The sequence below is a fragment of the Anolis sagrei genome, chromosome 2 (genome assembly GCF_037176765.1).
Source record: "Anolis sagrei isolate rAnoSag1 chromosome 2, rAnoSag1.mat, whole genome shotgun sequence".
NCBI lineage: Eukaryota > Metazoa > Chordata > Lepidosauria > Squamata > Dactyloidae > Anolis > Anolis sagrei.
This window is the reverse complement of record NC_090022.1, coordinates 108,320,837-108,343,656: the sequence shown is the minus strand read 5'-3', so window position 1 is coordinate 108,343,656 and position 22,820 is coordinate 108,320,837.

Below are 22,820 nucleotides of genomic sequence, written 5' to 3'. Positions count from 1 at the left end.
GTGAGCATGCTTTCTGTACAGAAATTCTGTTTTTATACAAAAATATTATACAATATTTTTTTACAAAAAATCATAATAACACATGTATTTCCCCATGCAGTTTAAGACCCAAGCTGTGGATATATCTCATCACTCTAAGATTCTCTTTGGTATCCTGATAATTGAGAAACACATCTTTTGTTGATGGGGTGGGGTCGGGTGAGGTGAGGTGGGATTGTTTCCATCCCTACTGGATGGCCATTTTTCAGGAGTGCATTGATTGCATTTTTCTGCTTAGTAAGCCATTGGATTGGATAGCCCTTGTGGTCTATTCTAACTGTAAGTGTTGTGACTCAGGTCCCAAAGATTGCCCAACACAGCAGATTAAGGGTTAACAAAAGTCTTTAATAAGTCTTTAACAGGCTAGCAGCACTTAAACAGCAATGCTACTTAGTAGGGTTGGGCGGTTTCGTTCATTATTTTTGTATTTCGTTATTGATTCGTATTTAAATTAGCTTACGATCCAATATCGAGCCATGCAGGAATAGTGTGAGGAGTAATTAAGAATTGAAACAATTTCCTCATTTTTCGTAATTATTTCGGATGTCTGGTGCAAGTTTTAAAAACTCACCGTTTCCCTCCCCTCTCCCTGGTTGCAAGCGGTCGGCATTTACCCCACTTCCGGGTCCCTGGCCTCCGCTTCAGCAGATTAATTTCCCCTCTCCTCCTGCCCGTCACCTCACCCCTCACTCTGGCCTGCATTGGGCAAAGAGGACACAGCAGTGCAGCACTCACAGAGACCTGCCTGTTGCCTGCCCCTGCCTAACCTCCTGCCTTCCTGGGCAGGGGTTAAAACTATTATTATTATTATTATTATTATTATTATTATTATTAAGAATGGATGGCCATCTGTCAGGGATGCTTTAATTTGATATCCCCAGCATGAAGGCGGAAGGGGGTTTGTGGTTGATATTATTATTATTATTATTAAGAATGATATGTGTGGTCCATCCAAAAACAATCCGGAGTCAGAATGGAGGAGTCAACACTCACACGAATCCTTCTTCCTGGCCCAACAGTTTAAAACTATTATTATTATTATTATTATTATTATTATTAAGAATGGATGGCCATCTGTTAGGGGTGCTTTAATTTGATAACAACATAACAACAACAACAACAACAACAACAACAACAACAACAACAACAAACCCCCTTCTGCCTTCTTGCTGGGAATATCAAATTAAAGCACCCCTAATAATAATAATAATAATAATGGACCAGGGTTTAGACAAGCCGTTCCAAAGTGTTTTAAGGACTGGAGTTTGGCTTTGGTTAGTTTTATCACCAACAGTCAACAACAGAGGGAGAGGGAAGCTTCAGAAGTTCCCCCTGTCCCGTTTGGAGGTTGTTTTCACATCGTGTCCGCCATTAACGAATCAATTCGTATATTTACAAAATTTTGTAAATATAGAAATTTTAAAATCTCAAATTTCGGAAGTATTTAGAATTTAGAAACGCTAGCGCTCCCTGGAAACGAATTGAGTTTAGAAACAAATTTTTCCGTGGTTACCCAGCCCTACTACTTAGCAAAACAAAAGGACCTTCGTGCAGGTAAACAATAACAGAAATAAACCGGATTATCCCAGGACTCAATCTCAGGAAAAAGGAAAGCTGGAGCAAAAACAAACAGTGGCAAAGTGGAGTCAAACAGTCCTTGGTCAATAACGGAGACAGGCGACAAACAAAGTCCGGCAGGCAGATGACGTGGTCCAGAGACGTTCCAAAAACAGGGGCAAGGCGAAGTCACTCACGTAGTTCCAATCCGAAGTCAAGGTACACGAAGACAAAATAGCTGGATTCCCAGGACCCAAATGGTGGTTAGGCAGAACAAGACACCCGATACAACGCTTTGTCCTCTGCAAAGCTACACATCCCAGAACCCCCATTTTATTAGCAATCGCTATCGCTAGATTGATCCTCATCACTAGCATCTGGGTCATTTCCTTCAGCTGCTGGCTCGTTACTCCGCCATCTCTGCCAGCGTTGATCCAAACCAGGATCCTGCCAAGATGTACCTGCCTGCCATGTATCTTGGAATCCCTCAAACTCGTCACTAGATGTGGGCTGTGTACATATGTCCTGAATTTACCTAACCCGAGTCCAGTCCAATTCCTCCTCCATTTCCCCATTTCTGGCTTCCAGTTCATCTGAACTGGAATTGTCAGCTGTATCTTTAAGCCGTTTACTCATAGTTTCTTCATCACTATCAGACTCACTGGCAACCCGCTTTACTCCCCGGTAATCCAATTCCTCCAAATCTTCGGGTCCAAACCCTGCAAAATCTTCCATGTCGCTAAGTGCCAAAATAATATCTCGAATACGCCTCAGCTGACGCTGATCCAGCTCTGACTCAGCATCACTCCTCCTTCTCCTACAACCAGTAGTAGTTTCACTGCCAAGACGCTGAGCCTCAACAGTAAGATTCTAATGATATTGTTGATTCTGTGTACAGGTTGACTATCCTCTATCTAAAATTCAAAAACATTTATATAAGCCAATTTCATGTATAAGTGAACGGCAGATTTCAGGCTCTAAATTGTTATGACTGATTTGTAAATCAAGAGTAATTGAGTGAAAAAGTGGAAGTGCCAGCACTGTGTAAGGGTCCCCTGTCCGCTGCCATTTCCTGCCCAGACATTCAAAGAGCCAGAAGCAGCACAGGGTGGAGCAAGTAGAAGGAACAATTCTCCCTTTCCTGAGCAGAGTGGCAAAAGGATGGCCTAAAGCTGGCATGCACAAACATTAGCCCTCCAGGTATTTTGGACTTTCACAATTCCTAACAGAGCCAACGTTTGCCCATGCCTGGCCTAATCAAAGTACAAAACACTTTTCAATACATTACGGTACAGTGCTTAACTTGACCCTTGAATAAAGCAATCAAGTTTTGCTACTAAAATGTCTAGTCTTAAACATGAATATATACCATGCTTCATAATTTATAATAATCCACATAGGTGGCTGAGATCTTTGCTTTCCAATGGTTCAATGTGCACAAATTTGGTTTCATGTACAAAATCATTAGAAATATTGTACAAAATTGTTTCAGGCTATGGGTGTAAGGTATACATGAAACCTAAATGAATTTTGACTTTAGACCTGTGACCCATCTCCAATATACCTCATTATGTTTGAATCTGAAAATGCAGGCATTGTAAAAAATAAAAAATAAAAAAATACCCTCAACAGTCCAAAATCCAAATAATCAACCTGTACAGAAGCTAAATGGACTGACAGATGAACTTCGTTTCAAAAGTGGTGATGGGATAAGAAGCCTTACCACATCTGATAGCAGAAGGCTAGATATGAGAATATGAGACACGCTGTTTAACAGACACAACTTGGTCTTCCAAAAGATAATGATGACCAGGAGTATGTGTGCTACTACTGTCCCCAGAATCTGTTTTCTGTTCTACTGTCCCTAAGGTTGTGTCTGTTTATGGCATTCGTCTGTGATTCATTATTCTGCTGGACTGAATAAAACATCTTTGTATGGATGTTACCCTGTGATATTTGTCAATAAACCCAGTGTCAATTTAAATAGTTTGCTATTTGTTGCATCTAATATATGTCATGCCTGCTCTTAACATTGATTAAGTCTCTATTATATTACTTGTGTCACCAACCTGATTGCTAGAAAGGAATGACAGCAAGAAGAAATATTGTCTGGTAAAGAATGCATTTACACAACAGAGGGGTATTATTGCCTCCTGCAACCCGTGAAAGCTTGTATCACCAAGGACAATGGAGGAGGTGGACCAGAAATCTTTCTCACTACTCATATAATCTCACCTCACTGCCCTCATGTATTCTTTGCCAGCAGTATAAACTCCCATAGTAAAGGGGGGAAAAAACAAATTTCCACAACCCTAGGTTTATGTCAGTATGATTGGCACACATTGCTGGAGATGCATTAGGTCAGACAAACGATAATGTGAATAAAAGACATGTTCTAGGTGGTGTGTTGAATCTGAAAGAGTTTGTACTAGCCCTCTGACCCTGTAACAAACCACCTGTTTCTCAATGAGATACTCTTAACGGGAGAGAAGAAGAGAAGATCAGTTGTTTGCTATTGAACTGACAAAGGCAGGATAATCCATTCTGATTAATGGAAATGATTTCAAATTAAATTCTAGCCATTGATCTGTTAATCGAACTGATTATGTAGTAACTCTGATGAATTTCAAAACTTTGGAATTGAGGACTATAGACAACAGTAGCTTAATAGAAAACATGGCACAGATGAAGTTAAGTTAAAATAACACTGACCTGCAAAGCTGATGACCATGATTTTTATAAAATGTATGCTGAATATATATGAATTTGACATTCTAAAGTCAAAAATTACCTCAAATTTACTTCATCACATACAGGTCTCTTCCCACTCCCAGCCCTTGTAAAATAAAGGAACAACTCTTATCAGGTTGGGATTCTGATAAATCAATACTTCTCTCACTTACAGGTAGAATGCTGCATTCTTTTCCTCACCTTAAGTATTTTATTGGTGAACTTTCTGAACTGTAAAGAGATTAGCAAAATAATTTTTGGGAAAAATCCATGGAAAAGCTTGAGGTTGTAGAAATTGTTGTTGTCATATTATATTTCTTTTAAAAAATAATGAGGAGACAAGTAGATGAATCCACTATTGTCTGTTTCTACAATGTATGGGGGACTTCCAGTGAGTATCCAAGATTGTCCTGCCTTAATGTGATTATGTCTTCCTTAGGCAAAATAGTGGGAATTCCGATGTCAGAATATTGCTAGATTTCACAGTAATCTGGGCAATTGGATTGGGTCAATTTTGGAGTGATCCCTTCTCTAAAAAGGCATGATGGGCACCATTCTTTCTGTGACCTGATCACAGGCAATAGGGATGGTTTTTCTCCATGTTACCACCACCATCATTCCTAGCTGTCTCTGTGTGAGTGCCTGAACATTGTGGTCTTATCTTCCTACCATGATGAAACCGAAAATTGATGCAGGACATGAAACTGCTTGTGTGTTGTGTGTGTTCAATGAAGTGTTTAGAAAAAAAAATAACCAGAAGTAGTGAAACCATCCTTCCTATGATCTTTATCCCTTATATCCTTTAATGAGACCTACCTCTTCACACAGAGTTAAATCTGAGGCATGAGCTGGCTCCACCTTCCTTCACTCACTGAGCTGGCTGGCTCCCATCATGCCTTTCAAAGCCCATGCTTTCCCTCCATGCCCCATGTAAAAACTTCTATGGGCTGCATTCCTTCTCAAGCCTCGGTGTTAAAAATCTTCTATGGGCTGCTTTCCTTCCCAAGCCTTGTTGTTAAAACACTTATATCCTTCAGTGAGAGCTGAGGAGGAACTGAACGCTCCTCATGGGGACTCAAGGGAGTTAGGCTCCTTTCCCTTCGGTAAACCACTTCAATATTTAAACAAACAACCCCACAAAGCCCCTGCACAGCTCATAAATGGAACTGCCAAAGGAAAATATTGGAATTGAGTCCAAAAGCAAAATCTTAGAAGCAGCTATGATAACTGAGATAGAACATGGAGCTAGTTAGCATATGAGATGCTTTCTTCTTCTGATTGGATCAGACTGGCAGCAGGGCTCACAGAGAAACCCATGTGTGCGAGCCGCCTTGATCCCTCACTCCATGTGTAGCCAAAAGAAACTGAAAACAGCTATTTTTGGCAGTCAGGGCCTTAGCCACAGGAGGGTGTGGGGGGGGAGGGGTTAAGGGTTCAACCCCACAAAAAGGTTCAGCCCCCCCCCCCAAAAAAACTGGTGTATTCATGAATTTTAATTGGTTAACCAATTTATGAGTAAACCAGGTTTCTGAAACATTTCAGGGTGGACTATGGCCCTGTTGGCAGCCATGTGACCTGTTGAAGCTGGAAACAAACAGCCAAAACAGGTGAAGCCCGTTTTGAAAATGTATCTGTAACCCTACAAATCAGGCAATTCAGAGGAGTGAAAAGCTGTCAAACAGATTTAGTGGGTCACACACAGACTCAAGATGCAGTTCTGTCATCCTTAGTTTTGAAGATTTCCTGTCATGAAACCAGAAGTATAATTTAAGGCAAACAAGAACATTTCATTTCATACACAATAATCAATTATTTCACAGAAGCGATACCTCTCTGTTTACCCCCCAGCCCTTCTTCCACCTTAACCATAACAGCAGCTCTTAAAAAAAACTGTTTAGTGCTGTTTAAATCATAAATGTATCTGGCAGACCTTTCTGTGAATCTTGGCATACAAAAATTTGATCTTGACTTCCAGCCAATGCTTAGACAGAAATATGTATCTTGGCCCTGTTGAACATTCCATTATGACTGTTTTGCCTTCACAGACATTAAATAACCGAAAGACAGCCCATTTAAACACTTTTTTATTATTTCTCAGGATCAAATGAAACACATACACAGAATTGTGAGTTTTATATCTTTCTTCTCCAAGGCAATGGGAATAAAATCAAATGAAAAGCTGCCTCTGTAGGTAGGACTTGTGATCCAGGATGAACAGTGTAATAAAACAGTAGCAACAGTAGCAGCATGTGGAATGATGTAGCCATGATTTGTCATGAACTGTTCGTTGTTTAAATAATCTATTTTTGTTCTCTTTGTATTAGTATTTGATGTCTCAACTAATGACTGGAGTAGTAATTGGGATTTGCAAATATAGAAATTTCAAGAATCCAATTTAATAGTCAGTTTACTAGAATAACCACCAGCTAATGGCATTCCAGTACTGAACTATGTTTATTTGGTTTCCCCTGTCTTCATGTACAGTACCGGTGTGGTGTAGAGTACTTTGTTTATTTAAAGCAGCTTTGTTTTCATCTATTCATCTTTTGATTTGGCAACCTACCTTCTCGCCTCCCTTTACTGTGTAAGGTTTGTAGTCATTTTGGAGCCTGGTCAAATTCTTTCTCGTCTCATTAAGAGCTTTTTTTGTCTGCTTTACACTATAATAGAGGGCTTAGGGTAGTGTCTTAAACAGGTATTTCTGGAAGGCATTGAGCAAGATAGGAGTCAGTGAGTAGTTCAGGTATGCACGATTGATAAAAGTAATTAAAATTAGGGAGTACTGGCTTTTCATTTCAAAAGTGTTTCTAAAGTATATTAGTGACAATTTCATTACTATAACAAGAGTAAAAAAAGTTTTGTTACTTTTTTGTTATAGTAATTTTGCATAATTACTTTAATTGGGGAAGCTTCAGGGACTCCTTTCACCCTTAGCTTTACAGCTATTGGAGTGAAACATGCTACAATGGTAGAACACATTTATCACTGTTAGCCCATCAAGTTTCAGAATGTTTCACTTATCCATGGATTTATGGAGAAAATTCAAATTTATAAACCTTTATAAACAACTGTGCAGAAGTCATTGTTATTATGTTTGTGTTTAACTGTTAGAGTATGTATTTGTGTTTGTAACAGTAGCTAAAACTGGAGTAATCTGGTTTGAATCCACAGTGAGCGTTGCCAAGGAGACGAGGCTGGCTAGCTCATGAGAGGGAGAAGTGGGCGGAGCCAAGCAGGAAAAGTTATGTGCGTTTTTAAAAAGGCCAGAGAGTGAGGCTTGGAAAGGCCGAGAGAGAGACTTGTGTGGGAGCGGCTGGTGTTTTTTCAGTCTAGAAGGGTTGAAGAAAGAAACCTGGCCAGATTCTTTAGTCAAAGAAGACTAAAGGAAGCCTAGTTAAGATCCCTAGTTAAGGAAGGACTAGAGATCAGAGATTTGATCAAGGGAAGATCAAATTGAAAGGCTATTTATAGTAGTGAAACATTGTTCACTAGAGAGCTTCACCTCAGTGAAAGTTAGCCACAAGTTGTGTTATCTGGAAGAGTGGACTGTATTGTAAACCACATGATATTCAAAGTTCCATAAGTGATTTAACAGCCTGCAACCATAAGCTTTGTACAGAATAAACTTGTTATCTTTTGTTGAAAACCGTCTCATCTCAACTAATCTGCGTCTGTAGAGCCAGATCTCATCGGTGGTACCTCAAATACCTCACATTGGTGGCAGTTACCTTAATTTACAAATAATAATTGGCCTCCTCCATAATATACTCTTCTACACAATTGAGGCCTGAGGTAAATTCCCTCCATAATATCCACATCTGTACAATTGGTGGCAGCGGTGAGATTAAAAAGTGCCTGAGGTAAAATACCTCCATTATTAGGGTCTGCCGTTGCCAACCTCAGCAACACACAAGCACCTACTCGCAATTGGTGATAGCGGTGGGATCTTCAAAGATAAAATCCCTATACCCTGTCCATCGTTGTGTTCGCACATCTCCCCAACAACATTTTTTAAAAATCCTACAAGAGATATATCCTTAAATTATCTATAAAATTACATAAGATAACAGAGGATAGTTCCCCCACTTTCAGAAATATTCATCCATCTAATGATTTTCGGGATTTTAATTTTTTTTCACAAAAATGTTATTTTAAAAAACAGCTATCTCATTGAATGTCTCTCATGTTAACAAATAGAAACCAATGTTAACCAGTTCTACATTTTCATAGAATTCTAAAGTTGGAGGGGACCCCAAGGCCATCTATGTTGTCACTCAGCTGGAATCTCAGAGTGATAGTGTCAATGATTCTTATGGGGATGATGGGTTTCAGATGCACAGTCAGGTGCAAAGTTATGATGTCCCTGTGTTAGACGAAGAAGACCAGGAACGGGGGTAGAAGTTCAGGTGTTTCCCCCAGCAAGGGATGATGCTGGGGAAAATGAAACTACTGAGAGCCAGGTGGGTTCAGGAAGGGAGGACGGTTCTCAGCCAGATAGTTTTCAGCCTGATAATGAGGGGGAAAGCACTAACAAGGAAATTGACCTTGATGGAGCTGAAGGCTTAGATAGAGCTGATCGGTTGGAATTTAAGGTCCGAAGGAGTGTCAGGATCACTAGTAGGCGAGAGAGGAAGGCTCAGGGCCATAGAAACACCTTCATGTTGTCCAAGAGTATTAAGTAGGCTGTTTGAACATGCCTCAGTGTCAGAGCAACTTCCTGCTTCATCTAAGAGACTTTGGATTTATCTTGCAGCTTTGATGTTCATATTTCAGGACTTTGTCATGTACTCATGGGTTTGCCTTGCCTGTGTCTTCATAGATCTTGTTTGCCTATGTTACCTTGGATTTATTTTTTGAAATATACTTTCGCCTTTTGAACTTTTTATCCTTTATTTTAATAAACCATAAAGACTAGTGCTGGTGTGTTCTTTGGTGTCTTAAGCAAGGTGATTTTACCCTGAGGTGCGACAATCTTATCCAATCCCCTTTATCCGGGCAGAAGGGCACCATAAAAATTCCCCTGACAGATGGCTATCCAGCCTCTAAACTAATTGATACACTTCCTATATTGAGTTGGAAGGGACCCCCAAAGGCCATCCATTTAGGAATTTCTTCCCAGCCTAGCACAGATTTACTTACTAGTATTGAAGTATCAGTCAGTTCTTCTTTTTGCAGATTCAGTAATGTATTGGAACTCTGACTGGCTGCTGCTACAGAGGGACAAATCTCTCCCCTATCCTGATCGAGGCTTTCTGGTGTGAGCAGTATTCTGGGAAATGTAGTTTAGAGAAGAACCTTTTGAATTCTCTGGCATAGGGCTCCTCACCTTCACAAACTATATCTCCCAGAGTTCTGTGCTTTCTTTCCCAGGGAACTCTGCTTTCTCCCTGCTTTCCCATTTCTAATGGTGAGCGGCCATTAATTTAAAGAGGAATAGGAGCCTTTTTGGGTGCTTGCCACAAAAATGAAACTGACTTTGGGAGACTTCTGAGCATTACAAAATTAAAATGAAAAAGGATTGGGAAAGTTTTGATTCTTAAGTTTTAGGCACAGGCCACACCCATATGTCAGATGTAACTTCAGAAGTACAGATTTAACTAATTTTAATATGGCTTACAAAACGTGCAACATTTTTGCACAAGCCTAGTGAGTACCTTTCTAGCACATTTGACAAAGGATGGGAATCTGGAAATGCTTCTGAGTATTAAGTAATCAATGGGTGGGGAGAAAGTGAAAATCCTTTTCATATGTAAGTACTTCATGTTAATCTAAGACAAGGTCAAAATCTTTGGCTAAATTCCGCTTTTTTACTATGTTTTCTTTATTTCTCAATAGAATTTTTTTTTATCCTTTGGTTAAAAACATTATAATCAGACATGAGTAGAATGAACAGAGAACATACAAAAATCTCAAAGATTATCAATTAGTCAAAATTCACGAATGACTTGGGATATTGATACTTGAAAGAACACCTTTCCTTAATGAGTATGTCTGAGGATTGATGTCTTGCCTAACCAGTGGCCACAATAAAGATGAGAGATGATCTTCTGTGTGGTGGCACTTTTGTTATGACGCACCCATCTCTAACTTGTTTCAGTGGCACTCTGAAATATGCCTTTTTATTAAAGCTTTAAGGGTCTAATGATTTTATATAATCCAGGTACATGATTTGTTATAGTGTTCAATATGTTTTAGCCTGTAAATTATAATTTACTATTTAATATTTTAAATAACAAAAAAAACCCCCAATTTTTGTATGCTGACCAGAGATCTATTATACAGCCGAATGTAATTATTTAAACAAACAAAGTAAATCTACCTATGGGAAAATATAACAATTGTAATTAGGGTGCAAGTGGCAGGTAGACTGCATAAGCCTTGCCTGCTTTGTGGAACTGTATAATTAATTTGAGGGCTTTAGATTTCACTCTTTAATTTTCATTGTTTAATCTCCTTATGTTTATGACCATACAATTTGCATTTTAACCAAATATGGCAGCAATGGGATTGGTTGCCATGTGAACTAGATATTTTCAACACACATTCTTTATACCTATAAAACCTACCGGCAGTAGTTTTTATTATTATTAGGATCCTTATTATTATGTTTTCCTTCTTCTGTAAGAACAGGATTATTATGTTGTTGTTTTTTTATTTTCTTCTGTAGGGAAGGGAATATTCGGAAATATTTCTTTAAAATGTTTGAAAATGTATTTCTTGAGTTTTGGGAGAATCTTGGACTGATGAGAATCTTTGCAGTTTGTCATTTATTCTGTGTAGATTTGCATGTGATTAGACAACAACATTTTCTTCATAGCTAACCAGAACATGAATAATATTTTGTGCAAAGAAAATGGTGTTGCTTGTGAAGATGATATTTAATGCACCAAAAATAGTGCAAAAGTTTTGCAGAATATGTCCCAAACTGTGAATTGTCTTCAAAGACTGTGCAGCTTTCAATGACTTTATCAAAGAGGGAATGAGATTTGTAAAATGTTTCTGTCTTCCTGTAAGAACAAAATTACTGAAGAATTACATCCCCCGAATTCTGGGATTCGTTATTGGTGTAGCTCTTCTATGGGGGAGAAATAAATACCTTTTTGAATTTACATCTTTGCAGTAATTGTGTTCAACCCTGCCTGCCCCATTCTTGGATCTCTAAATTATACCTCCCTGCTCCAATTCTTGCAGATATGAATTGTTCTGATGGCTGATGGGTTTAATTACCCACTATGAAAAAATTTAGAGCACTTTGGATTCTGCCTTTGTCTCCTCTCATACTGAACAAATGATTGTCACTATCCAAGACAATCCAGTTCCTTTCCATCTGGATAGTACTTCAAATTCAGACCACAAACAGGTACATAGCACCTGTGTGTGCCTTCTGCTGAATTCTGATAATTTACTAGTATACTTTTTTTTTCAAGGATAAGCAATAATATTTCTTTGTCCTCTCTTCCTGCTCACCTCTACCATGTGAAATAACAGAGTGAAACAATCTGCAGATAAACCTTACCTATGTTTCCTCCTAAGTATCTCATAAGGGCATCAGGAGCCTTCAGAATCAGATCAAAAATTGACCTATCTATTCCTGCATTCTATTTGCTACAGAAGACAATCAATGGTTTATGGGAAGCCAAAAGCATGGCATGAATGTAATAGTAATATCTTGCTTCTTTATTCCCCACATCTTGTACTAGGAAACATACCACTTTCAATGCTGCAGTTACATGGGCAAATTTAGTGAAGATAAAGGTGACTCTCTCTTCTGTCATCTTATCTTGGATTGGCAAAATCTACAATTCTATGTGCTGTATGTCACTCACGTTGCATTGCTTATATACTGAGAATAAGAGGGGCTTCCAGAGAGTACTGAAATCCACATTTTAAATTTAAGAACAAAAATCCTGGGACCTGACAGCGGATCCACACACAGACCTATCAGTCCCAGAAAATGAGTCCCCCACCTTCCTCTGTAGTGGATCAAATTGGAGCACGGATGCGGTACATCTGGAGGAAGATTTAAAAAAAAAAAAGTCCCTCCGTTATGCACTGAACCATACATTGCACACATGTAAATATCTTAATATAAACACAAGCAGATTTGTACGTGAGTATATGAGGTCCAGCACATAATGGAGGGATTTTTTTAAAAAAATCTTCTGTTAGATCTCTCTTTGTTCAACCTCTGTGTAAGATCATAAAGTATAAAATAAAGAGGTTCTAATTGTCCTCCATTTGTGCTTCCTTTGAACCACCTATGTGTTTGTTTTACAGCCCAATCAACTGATCAGCTGTTTTGGCCTTTTTAAAAGTGCACTTGCACTGGAGCAATTTACATGGGGGGAGGGGGGAAGAAAGTGTATGTTTTGAATGACTGCAGGGATATACAGTCATGCAATGGTATGCTATTTTTCCAGCTGAATCGGGTTTTAAGCACACCATTTTAACATGTGCTTTTCAGCTCTTAATCCGATCCCTCCCACACTTTGGCTAAACATCATTTAGCCACCCCTTTTCCTTTTTATCCAGTTTCTCCTGGGTTTTACAGCATGTATAAAAGGGCTATAAAAGTGCGAAATGGAGTTTAGCAGCCACCTCAACCTAAAAAGACAGACAACCACATCAGCCATCCCATCAAATGCAGACAGATACATCAGCTTTTCAATGGTGGTTAGGTAGGTAAGTAAGTAGATATAGATATAAATACAGATAAAGATATATATATCCGTTCTCAGAATTCTCATATAAGATATAGACTATGCCCATTTGTTTTTCACCATTGCTTACCACTTCAGTACTATACATAAATTCAATAGTTATATTTGTTTGCTAACAAACTTCTATGATAGTATGAATGAGCTTCTCAAACCCAGCATGAGTCACAGGCAGTGTATGAATGCATGAAATATGTGTGTTTTATGACAATGTTAGTATTTATCATTTATACTATATTGTGACAGTAGCTTCATCCACTGTCATTTCACTACTTCAGAATAATGTATTCTTATCTCTGTTGCATTAAACTATTTCTACCAAGGCTAATGATTTCCTGATTTCCACATGCCAGTGAGCTGGCAATAACAAATGATGCCTCTCTCTTTTGCATGTTGCAAGTAGTTTAAATTATATTTTACATACCCATTTAAAGGATCATTAGTTAAGTTAATATCCTTGCTATTCAGGAACATCAAGCATGTTGGTAAAGGACTGGCTTGCTCACTTTATATATTCTAGTAACTTTTGCAATCAGTGAAAGACTTCATCAATGCTAGAATCCATGTTCCATTCCTGCAGACTCCTATTTCTTTCTGTACTCTTTTTGCTCCTGTGCTAGGCTTCCTTTGTCCTTTCACAACAAGGTTCCAGACCACCAAATTTTGATCAAGAAGTGGTTGACTCCAGCATGTTTGGTGCTCCAATATCTATCCACTGAAGTTTTGACTGGTTACAAGAACCAAACTACTGGGTCATAGTTTGGGGAAGTCCTATAGCTGTCTGGGGAAAATCCCATATTTCATAGAGTGGAATCAAAGAGGTATAGTATCATGTGACATTGCATCTAAATGGGATCAGTTTGGTTTTTATTAGTCTTTCCAGGCCTGCAAAATATGTGTACATCAACATTTTGAATCATTTTTCCCCTTTTTGAATTTAATGTGAATACCAACACAGCTGAAGGAAAAATTGGAATTTATTATAGAAAAGGAAATAATGTTATTTATTTTTTTTTAAAAAAAAGAAAACTCTTCTAGTTTTGGTCAAACAACTACATTTTAATAAAACTACATACAGTGTGTGTGTGTGTGTGTGTGTGTGTATCTCGGAATCCATTTGGGATATTATCACATGACTCCTAGAAGTGCTAGAAACTGGAATTTTTCAAGTTTCATACAGGGATGCAACCAATGTTCTTTGCATAAGTGTAGATGCACATTTGCTTCATTTTCCATACACAGTTTTTCTCCCCTTCCATTGAAATAAAATGAACGTTTGTTCAGAACACTTTTCAAAGTTACTGTATGTATACCATGTTAGAAATGGGATGCAACTAAAGAATATGCCACTGTGGCCAGATCAGACAATTTTAGAAATGATAAAGAAGTTTTAAGGCTGTAAAAGTGTCCCTGGCCACTGAAGAAACCTGGGCTTCTAGGTTCAAGGATGTCCAGGAGTATACCCAAAATGTGACCTTATTGCTTCAGGAGACATGAAGTCCCATCTACACAGGCTTAATACCTATTCTCTGCTCTGCTTTTTGTCTACCCAGGAGATTCTGTCCTCTCTTCACAGTTCTATTGTTTTATTCCTTTATTGTATTGTATTGCTTTATTATAATGTGTTGCTTTATTATAATGTGTTTCATGTGGGGCTTTTTGTCATCAGCATATTGTCTAGTAAAAGACTACAGATCCCACCAGCTTGCCACTTGATTTGGGGGAACTATGTCATTTTCCCACTGCCTTTAACAATGTGTGTTGGGAGGAGTACCAGATGAATGCTAGGGAATCAAATATGACATATACAACCATCCAAGTGCACAGAGTCCCATATAGCCATGAGAAGTTTTATTTTCTGGCTGAGAAATTGAACAATATATTGATGCCAGGCAAATATTGTTTCAATTATAAACCACCTTGCAACTTCTCCAGCTTACTTCATCTGAGATAGCCTCTGGCTATTCCATGGAAGAGTATTGGCTCTTGCTGCCTTGATAGTCAGGCTGTGGTTGTCTTGCACGTGAAAGGTAATTTGTTTTACACCCTGTGTGTTTCATGACAGCTTTGAGAATTAGGGAGATGTCTGTATTAGCAGAAGTGAACAGTTTGGTTCTTCCTCAGGGAGAAATTCACCTCCTGTCCAGAAAACTGCTTGCCCCTGGGAACCTCTGCAAATATGACTATAGGGTTTTCAGCACCCATCAGTTGTGTGTGTAAGCTTTTCTTATATTTTCCACTGGTATTTTTCTATGTATCAGTCTTGCATAATCAATATTTATTGTTTTTTGTTACATGCATAGTTTTGTTTCATACTGATATCTCAATTATTTATTTATTTATTTATTCATTTATTTATTTATTCATTTATTTATTCAATTATTTCCCAATTTGGCTCGGAGTGGTTTACAGCAGTAGATTAAAACAATACAACCAACTTTAAAATACAATAAAAACGAGAACAGACATAGTCCCGAGTTATTCACCCATTGAAAGCTTGTCAGAAAAGAAAGGTTTTACAGGCTTTCCGAAAAGCAAGTAGCTAGAATCTGAGTAGATCATGTCCCCAGGGCTCCCACAAAGCAAGGCCAGGAAGAACATCTCACAATGCATCAACTGTTTCTCATTAGACTGTGGTTGTTTGCTGTTTTTTCCAGTTTTTCTGCCGATCTCTCCAGAACTAGAAATAACACACTGATCAGATAGATGCCTGCCACGAATTGTTGGAATAATTGTAGGTATTTCACATATATGTTTTTCAATGTGTTAGTATTAGCATTGCAATGTGTTAGCATAGTATTTTAAAGATGGATTCAGTTATGTTCAGCTGTGTGCTAGAATTGTAGTCATTAGGGGCAGTGAGAGTAAAAATCCTTGAGACAGAGATAACAGAAATTCCTTTGCCCAGAGAAGAAAAAGGGAGTGAACCAAGCCGGATGAGCAGGATGTTTTCTTTCTGTGTGTTTAGTCTTGTACTGTGTTAGTCGCCATCTTTTTATTCTCATCATGTAGTTGCTTGTGTATAGACGCTTCTAGTAAAAGCTATCTTGGAACTAAAGAAGGATGCTGTGTGATGATTGAGTTTGTTTATTTTGGAAACCTCACGCTTGCTGTGCTGAGACTGGAGAGTCTAACTCTGACAAAAGGGTTATGGGCCCTGACTATCAGATTTATGGATTTACGGAAATGTGGACATTATGCCCGGAATTGTGTGGAGAGAAGATATCAGTCCAGGGGGGGCCGAGTCCGTGGAGCCAGAGTCAAGAAAAGCTACAGAGCCAGAGGGGGCTATTATGGAAGAAATAACCCAAGTCAAGCGGAGGAAGCAAGAATCATGGTTGCTGCTGCAGGAGAACTGGACGGCATCAAAAGAGACAGATGGATTTTAGACTCGGGGGCTACACATCATATTACAAACAGTTTGACCCACATGACCAACGTTCAATACACCCAGGGGAGCATGGTAACTATGGCTGATGGATCTTATCGAATGTTTGAAAAATTTGGAACCTGCTATATCCCCTGTATTAATGTTTGCTGGGAGAAAGTTTTGTATGTACCAGAAATGAGAACTAATCTGTTGAGCGTAGCAACTTTGACTGATCATAATTACCATGTAAAGTTCAAGGGAATTTACTGTTATATTTTTGACAAATAAGATGTTTTGATTGGGAAAGGAGTGAAAAAAGATAAAATGTACTTAATGTTTGAAAAATTGAACCAGACAGAGAGCAATGAGAATGTGCAAATACTATGTGTTAAAAATGAAATTCAGCATAACAGGTGCATACATTTACTTCATAGGATAATGGGACATGCTGACATGGAAGTCTTAAAGAAAACTTTGAATTTGTGTCCAGAACATGAGCTTGAAAGATGTTATTTTGATTTAAGTTGTGCGATCTGTAATGAGGTAAAATGTCAATTGATTAAGTGTTATAAGAAATCCAAAATTAGAGCTGAGAGACTTTTTCAAATAGGGCATATTAGTATTGCAGGACCTTACCAACAAAGTGGTGGAAAATCGAGATTTACTATGTTAATAGTTGAAAGATTAAGTAAATTTGCATTTGTTTATTTCCTGAAAGATTTGTCTGAGGCAACTGAGAAGCTCAAAAGTTGGTTAAAAATGGTTGAAAATGTTTTTGATGCACAACTGGAAAATTTGTATATTGATAGAGGAGCTGAAGTGTGTAAAGATGAGTTAAAACAATTTGTGCAGTCAGAATGGATTGAAGTCATTGAAATGAGTCAGCTAAAGAATGAGGAAGGAATTGCAGATAAAAGAATGGAGTATATAAATGAAATGAAAAAATGTTTATTCAAAGACGGCAAGATTTCAAATAATTATTGGCCAGAAGCGGTTCACACAGCTAATTATATAATGAATCGTTTGTGGGATCAGGTGTTGGATGATATTCCTTTTCGTAAATTGTATGGCTATGCCCCAAGTTTCAAACACATGAGGATTTTTGGACACTGTGCAAATGTGTTATTATCTGTACATGAGAGGAACAAAAGCAATCGTTTTCGTGAGATGTTTTTTCTTGGCTATTTTAAAAATTGTCTAAAATTTTTAAGTTCACCACAAACAGTCAAGTTAGCGAGAGTGGCATATTTTCCAAGATTGAGAGACTGGGAAGACATACACACTAACACAGAGAATTTACATGGTTTGCCCATGAAGAGAGAGGAGAGAACAGTTGCACCAGATGCAGAGGTTGAGCAGAAGCAGAGACAAGAGGTAAAGATTGAGCCAGATACACGTAGAAAGGAAAAGAGTGTTGCCACAGGCACAGAAGTGAAGAGGAAACATGAGTCAGAAACACATACACAGAGAAAGAGTGAGAAAATAGCTAAGCAATATGCAGAAGTGATGCTAAAGCTGCAAGAGAAGGCAGAACAAGGTGCGCCATTAAGTCGGTTGAAGATGTAGCGGAGCACTAGTGGTCTCGTTCAAGAGGCGGGAGTATAAAGTTTTGTCCTGACACAGTTCAGTCACCATCATGCGTTGGAACAGTGAAAAGTGTGCTTTTGCCATTGAGGCCTACTTTTCGAGCGGATTTGGAGTGGCCAGCCTGCTCTCCAGATTTGGCCCCTTGTGATTTTTTCTATGGGGTTTTTTGAAATCCCGTGTTTATGTGAACCATCCAAGGACCCTACAAGATTTGAAGACCAACATCCAGGAAGAAATTGCCAACATAACACCTGCTATGCTGGCAAGAGTCATGACAAACGCCAGAAATCGGTTTACTCAGTGTATGGAGAATGGAGAATGGGGAACGTCCTTACCTAATTTGATCTTCAAAACTACATAAAACAAAACTTTAGGTATGCACCTACATTATAAAAAATCTGATTCATACAATGGGTTTTATTAAGTTTTGAAAAAAGGAAGTTATGCTGCCTCACCCTGTAATATAAAAATCAAAATAATGTCAATAATGTAACTCTAAACTGCCAACTAAACAGCCCACCAACAATAGATTCATCAAACAGTCTAGGCACAGTAGAGTGCAAATAATATCTAAAGACCTGAGCATTAAAAATATTATTATTTATGTGGTGGCTTCCCAGCTTCACTGATGAGGCCTGATCACAGATGTGAAAACATAAATCCAGGGCTTTCCCCCCCTTTAACAAATGTTTAGCACAATTTGTGAAAAACAGGTCTTTGGCATCCTTTCTTTTCTTTCTGTAAAATCAAGCATGCACATTTGGCAAGCAAAAAAGAAAATCAGATTTTTCAATAAAATGTCAATATCTCATTCAATTGTTTATTTTTGAAAAAGTAAGGGAAAATATTTTGATTTTAGAGTGAAGGTGTGCAAATTTACTTGTCCATTTAGAAAAAGAAAGCAGAGCATTATGTCCAATGCTAAGCCCAACATATCTGTGTTGCCTGAAAAGTGCCAGTCAAATGTAGTCAACCGTCCCCCTTAATCATAGTGGCTCGTACCAGAAGCCAGTCAGGTTATTTTAGCATTTTGGCAGAAAATGTCTTGCTCTTTCATGAAATCATGACTCTTCTTATTCCATGTTTCCTCATAATGGGTCAACCCTGTCAGCCAGAAGTAGGTCTCAGTTAGTTAGCCTTATGAACATCTTTATAAACAGATGCACCATGCTGGGCAATATATTATTCTATAATGCTAGATCCATGATCATCAAATCCTTCATCTGTATATTCACTACAATGCTACAATGTGAAATGAAAATTGTGCTCTTGGGCCTCATCACTAATGTTGTCATGCCCCCTTGTATCTTTGTGTTTTAGTTGAACATCTACAAAGGGCATCTAATGTAGTATAAGGATTCCTTTGTAGTATTTTGAGTTTATGCATAGAGATCCAAACATGGGGGAATGAGAATCCTTTTGTATCATTGGTAAAATTTGGATTTTATGTTGTATAGGAACAAAATACATTTTTCTCATTTAACTTTGCAACAGAGAGGTACTGTTGAAAACTACCCCTCTCTCTGTCCAATGTTTTAGATGAATTTAAGTGACAAATAATATTTTGCTTCAGAAGTTTTTTGAAACATAATGCAATCAGCTCTCTTACAAAAAAATTATCTGACTCAGCCAAGCAATAGAGATAACATTAATTATCTTTTGACATAGGAAAAATTGAAATGAAGACATGTGCAATATGCATTTCCTTTTTGTTTTTTCATTCTTCTTTCCTTTTTTGCTTTGTATATTCTTGCCACTTAAAATGGGCTCCATATTCAATGAGTCCATTTAAATTTTGTGCCTGGGGTTTAGTGGGAGTAATTGAAGTGCAAACACAGAAAGCTCCCAGTTAAAAAGCCCAGTTTGAAAGATCAAAGAAGAACTGCATACATTTTGTTATTGTTATAACTACTTACATATATTGATATTGTTATTACTACTTACAATTGTGCTGGAATGTTTAATGGGTGCAAAATACAGGCTGGTGCCACACATTTGTTTTATATACCTTTGATCCCAAATATAATTGTATTGGTTAGAAGGGAAGGATGATATACACTAGGGCTGGGCGGTTTCGTTCGTTAATTTTGTAATTCGTTAATTATTCGTTATTTTTAACATTTACAAAACGATTACAAAACTTATTTTCAAACCCGGAAGTGTTTTTAAATATCGAAACGGCATCCTCCATCTTTTTTACGAGCTTCCGCCCGTTTCAGAAATGAGGTTTAAGGATGGAGGATGCTGGGTGCGCCGGGAGCCAATCGTGTTTCCCTCCCCGGTAGCAAGTTAGCAAGCGGCGCATTTGCCCCACTTCCAGTCTCTCCCCTCCTGCCAGCCACCTTTGCTCTGCTGCTTCCCTCCTCTTTCCTCATGCTGTCTTCCTGGGCAGCAGCATCAAACTATTATTTATTACTATATATCAGGGGTCTTCAAACTTTTTAAACGGGGGGGGGGGGGGAGATTACTGTCACAGAATGGGTAAGAGTCTTAATATAACAGCAGGAAATTCATGAATATGTTTACTGATCAGCTGATCAGCCGAACTATCAGGAATGTGGCCTCACATAACCCAGCTTTCCACACAGCCATATAACTCAGAATCTCAAAGCAGAAAATCCCCCAAAACGTGCTTTAAACTGGATTATATGGCAGTGTGGCCTCACATAACCCAGCTTTTTCCACACAGCCATATAACTCAGAATCTCAAAGCACAAAATCCCCCAAAACGTGCTTTAAACTGGATTATATGGCAGTGTGGCCTCACATAACCCAGCTTTTTCCACACAGCCATATAACTCAGAATCCTGCAGCCAGCTGGAGGAGAAGAATCAGGAGGAGGAGGAGGATTAGGAGGAACAGCTTAATTATAATATAGTATAATAATATATAATATAATATATATTATAATATATTATATATAATATAATATACAATAATAATATAATATTATTGTATATTATATTATGTTATTATATATTATATTACTATATTATATTATATTATATTATATGTCATAATTGTGTATTATTATATTATATTATTATTATATTATATTATAATTGTATATATTATATTATAATATACAGTATCATATTATATCTATATAATATGTCCCAAGACCACAGCATGTCCAAAAGCAGAAGATTAAGTCAGAAGGAAACATCCAAAAACAATCCGAAGTAAGAATCCAGTCTTTAAACCGGTTTGAAACGGTTTAATGTAATATAATGTAATATAATAATAATAATATAATATAATATACAATAATAATATACTATAATAATATTATATTATATTATTACAATATATTATTATTGTATATTATATTATATTATGTTATTATATATTATATTACTATATTATATTATATTATTATTGTATATTGTATTATATTAATATAATTGTATATTAAAGCACCCCTGACAGGTGTCCAATCCATCCATTCTTAATAATTATTATATTATATTATATTATATTATATTATATTATATTATATTAGATTAGATTAGATTAGAATACTTTTAAGCTGCTGGCCAAGGAAGAGTTTTAGCTGGGTTGAGACAAGCCGTTTCAAAGCGGTTTAAAGACTGGATTCTTACATCGGATGGACATTTCATTCTGACTTAATCTTCTGCTTTTGGGCATGCTGTGTGGGCTTGGGACAGTTTTTTGAGAACACTTACCTTGCTTCCACCCAATGTTTTCTAACCCTGTGATTCTGAAGCAGTGTGCTTGAACTGCTCTTATCCCAGATTACATACCAGGATAATCTGGATTATTTGCCAAATTATGTTTTTGGCACAGCAATTTGCTACAGACTTTAGTTCTTGATACTAGAAGTAGATCACTAAATTAAGTGCTTCTAGCTATTTTTGTTGTTATAATAATAATATAATAATATATAATATAATATAATATGTATAATATATTATAATATATAAAATAATATACTATAATATAATATAATAATATTATAATAATATTATATAATAATATATAATATAATATAATATGTATAATATAATATAATATATAATATAATATACAATAATAATAATATAATATAATATAATATATAATATAATATAATATACAATAATAATATAATATAATATTATAATAATATTATAATAATATAATATAATAATATATAATATAATATAATATAATATTAATATAATATACAATAATGTAATATAATAATATAATATAATATAATATAATATAATATAGTTGTTGTTTGTTTTATCACACCAACAGTCAACAACAGAGGGAGAGGGAAGCTTCAGAAGTTCCCCCTGTCCCGTTTGGAGGTTTTTTTTAGCATATTCCGCAATCACGTCTGCCATTAACGAATCGATTCGTTAATATTAACGAAATTTCGTAAATATCAAACTTTTTTAAAGGAAAATTTTGTAATTATTTTAAATAACGAAACGCAAAACCCCCCAAAAAACGAATCGATTTTAGAAACAAATTTTTCCGTTGTTACCCAAGCCTAATATACACAAGCTTTTGGCAACTGATATGGGTTGGAAGGGAACAACTACTGTGGTGCCTTCTGCTTTTTGTTTTTATGAGAAATTTTAGTCATTTTTTTATTGAATATTGTACAATGATTTATAAATTTAATCAAATGTATGCCAAAGTAAGTAAATAAATAAAATCTAGAAACATGAAACATTTTAGATCAACACTTTCAGCAGTATATACAGGCCTAATAAACACTGGCCCATGCTATTTGAAGTGGTCCTTGTTGTTGGGACTTCCGGTAGCGGCAAGATGGCGGGCGCCACGGTCTGTTGAGGCTCCTCAGC